This window comes from Haplochromis burtoni, unplaced genomic scaffold, assembly GCF_018398535.1.
Source record: "Haplochromis burtoni strain Fernald_Lab_line unplaced genomic scaffold, NCSU_Asbu1 Contig_51, whole genome shotgun sequence".
Taxonomy (NCBI): domain Eukaryota; kingdom Metazoa; phylum Chordata; class Actinopteri; order Cichliformes; family Cichlidae; genus Haplochromis; species Haplochromis burtoni.
The window spans coordinates 1657132-1665916 of NW_024582412.1; the positions used below are offsets into that span (position 1 = coordinate 1657132).

Sequence of the window (8785 nt, forward strand, 5' to 3'; positions counted from 1 at the left end):
AAGTGTACCTCTGGTGCAAATTACTGACCTCTGTCATCATTTTAAGTGGGGGAACTTGCACAATCGGTGGCTGACTAAATACTTTTTTGCCCCACTGTATCCTAAAATAAGAAAAAGTACAATTTAAACAGCATGTCTCAGTGTTTATACATGATAAAAAAAAACATGTTGCTCTAGTAAATGAATGAAATGTGTCAGCATGACTTCTTAGGTTTAAATTGTAAGACATGAATGTGCAAAATTTTGGACACCGGGCCTCATGTTTGCGATCCCTGCCTCAGAACATATCAACAAAGATGTGGTTTGATCTCCATTCGAAGAGGCAGAGACCTTCTGATGCAAACCCATTCATGTTGTTCTCTAAGCCTGTTCAGCTTCGATCTACATGAATGTTTCTCTGATGTCTGCCGTCTTGCCAGTTTACCGTCTCCACTCTAATATATTCACTGCTATTTGTTGCCGTGCTATTCAAAGATGTGCAGCAAGGTCATATTTATTTCTTCAACTAAGCTCACTTTGGAGCATTGACTTTCTTAGACTTAATTTACAAATCACCCAATATTAATTTACTAAAGGTTTACTGAATGATATCAGGACTTAGGTACATGTGTATTTTTGTATTCTTTTAACTTTAAATATTTATCAGAATTAGACACTTGCTTGGTTTACAGCAATCACTGATAACTTTCCTCCTTTTCTTTCAAACTCATTTTATACAGAACATCATTAAAAATGAAGAAAGTGACTGATAAATGCATCAGTTAGTTTCACACAATTAGATCAGGGTTATTCGATGTCAGTGTATCGAATTCCTCCCGTCTGACAATCTTGGATTTGCCTGAAAAAAACAAAAGCTGCACTTATCGGGAATTATGCAAAATTTCAAGTCTCTACTGTGGTTAGTTTTCTACAGGCAGGGCTGTTTTTAGATGATTTTCTAGCATCATTTTCAGAGGGCCCACTTGAAATCCCATTATCTAAAGTCCTTGAGCTTAACTTTTTTAGGATAAATATCTCACAGTATTGTTCTGAGAAAGCAGATTCTCAGCAGCTAACACAGATTGGCCCTAAAATGTTTCAATATATGTGATCACTGACAGCAGATTTGGAAACCTGCAGATACCACACTTATGTAGGTAAATCACACATAACCTTTAACTTATAAAGTGGAGTCAAAATGCACACAGTAGTGTAAGTTAGTGTTTACCTCTGTTTGTCTACACGGAGTTAAGAAAGTAGGTTTCTTACATGTGTAGTTTTTTTGAGGGTTTTTTTTTTTAACTCATGCTCTTCCAGACTAAACTTTGCTCACAGCTGCAGAGGTCAGAGCCTGTTAAATAAACACACCTGGGCTCCGCTACCATGTTCAAGGCCAATACCAGGTTCTAGAGAAGCTTATCATAACTTTTTAACATGTATTCAGGGCCTCGTTGTACCGGTGTTTTCACAAACAGACATCATTTCAGTTTTCACAATTTTTATGAGCCTTAGTTATGTCTAATGATCAGGCTTGATTGCCCTGTGTCCAACAGCAGCAGTAATTATAATGGGGACAAAGGAGGAAGTACACAAAGTATTCTCAGTGCTTCACTTGTTCCACATTTTTTCATGTTACAGCCTTATTCCAAAATGGATTAAATTCCTTTTTCACCTCAAAATTCCACACACACTACCAAATAATGACAACGTAAAAAGAAAACAGCTTGAAATTCTTGAAGTTTTTGTGTATATCACACAAATATATTGCTAATTAGTGAAAGCATTATTTTAAAAAATAACTAGCATTTAATAGAATCTGATATGATTGCTATTTTTAACACTGTAATATATTATATGTTTATGCCAACATATACTGCGATTTATCATGGGGGTTTTTTTCCAACTGCAAATGATTCCCCTCAAAGTTACATTTTGTCAGTATCTGTTTTATCTAATAAGATAAAATTATCTCATGTCAAGTCTTTATTTTGCTCACCAACCTTTTTAACTAAAAAGTATTGCCCACAGACAGAGTCAGAGCCATCACTCTGAGATTGAATGGGTCAAGTTGGCAAATACATCCAACCTGTTTGTGATAATACAGTAACTAACTGTGAGAAATTATTTAAGATCATAAATCTGTTTATGCTTGAAACTAGGGCTGGGCGATATGGCCTAAAATCCGTATCACAGTATAATCTGAAGCATGTGCGGTAACGATATATATCGCGATATATTCTTTTCCTCTGTATACCGTGTTTTCCGCACTATAAGGTGCGCTTAAAATCCCTTAATTGTCTCAAAAATCGACAGTGCACCTTATAATCTGCTTTATCTATGAATTCTGGTTGTGATTACTGACCTCGAAACCAATTTTATGTGGTACAAGCGCTCAAAAATCTGTCAAAAATGTTTAGAACGACTTTGGTAAGCTACGAAGCCGCACCACTTGATGGTTTGTGGGAGCATTACAACTACCATAGTCAGGAGCCTTGCAGAGTAATCTGGGTCCAAAACTCCGTCTGCTTCAGGTCCCAAAGTCAAACGAACACTGCGGCATCACTGAGAGTTAAAAACTGTCTAAATTTTTCATCTTTAGTATAATGATCAGTGTTGCTGCTTTACCAAGTGTAACAATTAAGTTTAACATCCAAGCATGAAAACAGAATTTATTAAATTTAACAGTTAGAAGTTAGCTCGCTAGTTTCCACCTAAACATGATATACCATGTCCTGACTGAGAGATTTCTGAAAGAATTTAAACATACAGCTCTGCTATCACTTCCAGCATAAATGAAGACAGAAAACTAAACAACAGTGACTTTTGTAGGGTTACTGAAGTTGGGCTAGCTGGTATATAATGATGTGCTACGTGATCGCTAGTGACACAGCTATGTTAGCATAATATCGTACCCCGCATGCAAATCTTACGTCACTTCCTCTCTTTGCCAACATTGCGACATTCAATATATTTGAATGATACGGTTAGCGCCCAGTTAGCTCCTAGCATTTCTCAACAGCTCTGCCTCCTTTTCGACTGCCCGGGACATTTAAACAATGGATAATCCGTATACAAAGAAATTCATGCTTTTCTCCTCAACAGAGAGTGTCCCCCGATTGAGCAACAGCGCCGTAAAATAAGAAGAATGGCGCCTAATTACAGAGTTAATAATGCAGACTTTGTAATATCTCACGTGTAGATTCATCAGCCAGATGAAGTGTTTACTGACAATTGACAGTGATAGCGCACATCATCATCACTATTCCAACAATCCTCTCCTCACAGACAAGCATAAACACACTCGACTATCGCTAAATCAAATTTAACACACGTTTGTAATGACGCTAATTCAGTTTATAATAGGGTTTATTCGCTCGGTCAGCAGGTGGCGGTATCCTCGTACACTGGGGAGTAAACTGCCATTAAACGAACAGAAGAAGAAGAAAACATCTGCACATGCGCGGTACGGATCGGGTAGACCCGATTTGTACGGTCAGACTTTACACATGCGCAGTAAGGATCGGAGAGTCCTGATCCGTAACTTTCTTTTTATTTTTCGTTTTTGTCTACATTGTACTGAAATGCTTCATTATTGCAAACATTTTAAGATATACTTGTTATTCTTAACATCTTAACAGATACTCTGACCCATAACTATCGTAAAACGCTACGACCGGAAGTAGAAACCTTTCGCGCATGCGGGGTACCGATAGGGTTTCCGGACGATCGGGCTAGCAACACAGCTATGTTAGCATAAAAACACAGTGAAGCTGGAGGATGAACGCTAACTTTTTCCACTCGATAAAAGTTAACGTGAGGGTTCCTGATGGTTAGAGACAAATGCAATCGCATGGCAGGATGCTTTAAATGGACCAAACTTCAGTCAGGAGAACAACTGAGATAATCCATCCACAATACAAGGTTAGTCATTAATTTACTGCAACAACATGGAAATAGAGCAGCTGTGAGAGAATTCAACATTGATGAATCAATGGTACGGAAGTGAAGCGCAGTTTTTGGTTATCCTGATATTCCAAAACGTGCTTCTTCTCTTTGCTATTACTGCCAAACGGCATAATTTGCAGATGATATTGCTTGCAGCCACTGCGATGCTTTTGACCAAAACAGGCTTGATGACACCATCAACATGCGCTATCGAGGTAGAGTGGTATAGTCAAAATCTCTACCGTTGGCCAAATTCATATTGTTTCTACCGTATACCGTTTATACCGCCCACCCCTACTTGAAACAAAACAAAGGTTACAGTATAAATACTATCACTTTTCCTTTTCCACCCAAGGAAACTTTGTAAAATACAAATAAAAAGTCCAGCGATTTGCAAATTTCACAACCCCATATTTTATTTAAAATAGAACAATGAAAAACATATGAAATGTTTAAACTGAGAAAATGTACAATTTTATGAAAAAAACATTGGCTTAATTTGAATGCAGCAGCACGTTTAAAAACAAAGTCTGGACAGGGCTGTGTTTACTACTCTGCAGCATCCACTCTTTCTTTTAACAAGTCTATAAACATCTGCGATAGCTGAGAGGAAGGTTGTCCCATATGTCTCATATAGGACTCTAGCTGCTCAACAGTCCTGAATCTTTGTCGTACAAATAGTTTAGGGTAGATCTGGATCGCAGGCAATAGCTGCAGCTTCCGGTTTAGCATCGTCTTGCTGAAATATGCAAAGCCTTCCTTGAAAAAGACATCATCTGAATGAGAGCATTGTTGCTCTAAAGCATTGATGGTGGTGCCTACTGACAATAATGCAGCCCCACACCATCAGAGATGCAGGCTTTTAAAGTGAGTGCTGATAAAAAGCCAGATGATCTCAGAGGATGTTTTCCAAAAAGAATTTGAGATTTCAGTTTGTCTGACCACAGAACAGTTTTCTACTTTACCTCAGTCCAGTTTAAATGAGCTTTGGACAAGAGAAGATGGCAGTGTTTCTGGATCATGTTTACCTCTTTGCATGAACAAATGCATTAACCTGCATTTGTGGATGACACAGTGACCTGTGCTCACAGACAGTGGTTTCAGAATCATGCCTATTTTTAATGCAGTGCTGTCTGTGGGACTATAGATCCCAGTATCCAACACTGATTTTCAGTCTTGGCGCTTGCACACAGAGATTTCTCCAGATCTTTTAATGGCATCATGCAATGTGGATGATGAGATATTAAACCCTTGGTCATTTTATACTGAGGAACTAAAACTGTTTCACAATTTGTAAGCACAGCTTTAACTCCATTTTCCAGCCCTTTTAAAACTACTCATACTTGTCTTGAAATTATGCATTTTCTCAGTTTAAACATTTCAGGACCTTAAAAAAAATGAAAACAAAACAGTAAAATATCTTTTGGGTGAGACTGCATTGGGTTTTTTTTGTTTGTTTTTTTAACTAGGACAGGGCTGTCAGATTTGATGAAAACAGGAAACTTAACACCGTGACAGGGAAATTCCACCTTAGGTTTAAGACTTTAAAGCTTTGCACTCAGTTACTTCACAAAACATTCAGCCACGTTCAAATGAGATTTTATTCCTGCAAATAAGAAGAGAATTTTCTCATTAAGAAAAGCCTCTTAGTTCAATATTTGATGGAAGTCTGTTTTTCCCTTCAGCTTCGAGATGTTTTGGAAAGACATTCTTCTCAGCACATCATCTCCAGCACCACCCTCCATTCATTAAAAACCAGACTTTCTTCTAATTCTTCAAACTGGTCTGAGGAATAGTTCTCCAGGATGTCACTCACATTCAGTGCAGTCCTTGTATCTGATCATTTTCAGAGGAATTTTGTTTTATTTGTTTGTTTGTTTAAACAGTATCTAAAAGTCAAGCCGTAAAGAAATAGGAAAAATTCCAGCAAGACCTGACACAGGACCTGAAAGATACATCTGTGTCCTCAGCAAATCCATCTACTGTTCACTGAAGCTTCTCAGAAATTGTCTCAGTGTAAGGTTGGTTATCAAGAAGCCATTCCAAGGGAAACAGGGAGAAAATACCATATGCCATAATATACAAGAACTGGAATAAAAACAGTGACAACAGGTCTTATGAATCCAAATTTAAAATTGATAGTTCAAATTGTTGTCATGGAATTCAGAAAAGAGGAGCAAGATTGCATGTCATTGTGTTGAGGCTCTGTCATGGTTTGGGGCTAAATTTGCGGTGTTGGGGATATTGTTAAAGTTGATTAGGAAATTATGAATGAAGGAAGTACAGTAAGATTTTGATCTACCATTCTGATTCCATCTGGAAGGCATCTGATATGCTTAATTTTTCAGCATGACAGTCTCAAACACATTGCCAGTGCAGTAAAAGCAGACCTGGATAGAAAAGATAGCAGACAATGGAACAGAGCAAAGAGCTTTGAACGTCCCTTGAGAGACCCGGAGAAGTAGTCCTGAAAACTACATAAAGAAATTACAAGAATAATTGCATTTGCATGTTTCAATAAATCTCTGCACCTTCTTCCTATTTTCCTGATAAAATACAGATACATTGTCAACCTTAATTCTTAGCATTCTCCCCAGATGATTCAGTTTTTGACTCATTCAGTTAGAGAATCTTCTTCCTGGAAATCCAAGAGTCCTCTAGCACAGCAAGTACTCCAGATGACTGCTAAAGCTCTGTTAGAGTGGTAGAGGCATCCCAGGCTATTTTGAGGCCCTAGTTACTGGTGGCCCTAAATATCTTTCGTTTTTGAGTTATTGAGGCCAACGTGTTCACAGGAACCCTCAGAGCTTTAGAAACGGTTTCATACCCTCTCCCTGATCTGCACCTCGCCACAGGTTTTAACGGTTTTTGTCCTGACATGCAGCGTTAATTATAGGAGCTTAAATGCACACTTTTGAACGTCTCTAAACTATTATGTCTAGTCCTCTAAGGTTGCCACGAGAGGAGCCTAGACAGGTTCTAGATGCATTTTCAAAAATTGCTGATTCAAAGAAGATGCATCTGATGTCACTTTGCATTCAGAGTCATATAATCACATAGTGCTGTGCCAATGTTTTGAGTCACCCCTCATTTCTAACTTTCATATTATCAAAATATATTTTCGCTACATGTTAGCTGAAGATATTAAACATGGAATGCAGCGCTGCAATTCATCATATTGTAGGAGTTAATTATTTCCCTTTGTAACGTTCCTAAAATCCATGAGGCATTTGGAGTATTCCACTTTTAGGTTTTCAAGTTATAAGTAGTGTCATTGCCAAATATTTGATTATTTTTTAATTGTTTTTCCAATAATCAACGAATTGATTAATATGTGCTTCTTCTTCTTATGTATCCCGCCCCGCCCCCCTTGTGTGACAATCCAAAAAGTAAACTTCTTTTAGGTTTCGTAAAGATCTAAAACCCCAAAATTGCTCAGTTTACTCATTTAAGACGAAGGAAAGGAGAAAATCCTCAGGAAAAGACACATGAAAAGAAATCCACATGACTAGAGAATTTTTGTTTGGAAACATTACATAGCTTAATTGATTAATTAGTATTTTCTCAAAATAATAATAATAAATAACCAAAGTAAAAATTAAATTAGTATTAAAGTAGTTCTAAACAAAAGTAATGAGCAGGTGGCAGCACCCTTACTGTTTACACAGTCGGAGTTGTGTCCTTTCCCCTCTTCAGGCTAACCTCATGAAAACGTGAACGAGAAGCTCTGACAGTATCACACACAACACAAGCAAGGCTTAATCTACTGCGTGTGGGATTCCCAGATCCACTGGTGGCTTTTAGATCCGCGTGGGTTACAACACACATCTGTAACTCACCGCAGTGTGCTCGGTCTTGGAGGTCTCACTGCTGTCCTGGGTAAAGCTGTAGCAAAGGCGAACGCACGCAAGAAGGAAAAAAAAAACTAAAACTCCTACTTCGCTCAGGAAAAAATGACCTCCGGATTATCTCTGCTGCGAGCCGTGATGGTTTTTATGTTACTTTTATTTTTGTATTTGTTCACAGAATGCGGGATGAGCTGGCAGCGCTGTCGAAGAACGCCTCGCTGTGTGTCAGTCGGCAGCAGCTGTGATGTGTTTACGCTGTGGAGAAGCAAAGAGTGGCGCCATCTACCGGTGGAGTCTGAGAACAGCAGGAAAACAGTGAGAAGGCGCTTACCGGACACTTTATTAGGTACACCTTGCTCCTGTCTGTCTTCATGGATCTGTGGGATTTAGATGTGGTGACTGTGGAGGCCATTTACACACAGTGAAGTCATTTTCATGTCCATGAAACCAGTTTGAGACATGGTGTGTTCTCCTTTGTGCTCATAAAGGGATGGGCAAGGTTAGCAACGATCAGGTAGGCTGTGCTGGTAAATGATCCAGGGATCCATGTTGTTTATGCCAAATTCTGAGCCTTCCATCCAAATGTCACAGCAGAAATCTATTTTGGTGAGCCTGTGTGGATTGTAGCTTCAGTTTCCTGTTCACAGCAGACAAGAGTGGCACCTGGTGTGGTCTTCTGCTCCTGTAGCCCATCTGCCTCAAAGTTTTGCATAAGATGTGATGCTTGTCTGCACACTTTGGTTGTAATGATGGGTTATTTGAGTTTCTGATGTCTTGCGGTTGAAGCAGTGTGGCCATTTTCCTGTGAACTCTGTCATCAACAAGTACCTTTTTTTTTTTTTTTTTTTTTTTTTTACCAGAGAAAAGGACTTGTGACCCAGAGAACTGCCACTTACTCAGTGTCCTCTCTGTAAATTGGTTGTGTGGGAAAACTAGATCAGTATTTTCTGAAATACACACAACAGCCTGCCCCTCTTGACCATTTCTACATGCCTAAATGTACTGAGTTGGTG

General features: G+C 38.7%; 1 protein-coding gene across 3 annotated transcripts in view; it reads right to left on the reverse strand.

The window, feature by feature from the left end:
- Window positions 1-8034, reverse strand: part of ghrb (growth hormone receptor b) — a 33611-nt gene extending 25577 nt beyond the window's left edge. For 2 of the 3 annotated variants that reach the window (XM_042220582.1, XM_005921691.3), the window contains exon 1: window positions 7764-8034. The gene's annotated coding sequence lies outside the window, so the exon portion shown is untranslated. The other variant, XM_005921692.2, reaches the window with a different exon arrangement.
- Window positions 8035-8785: the final 751 nt, after the last annotated feature.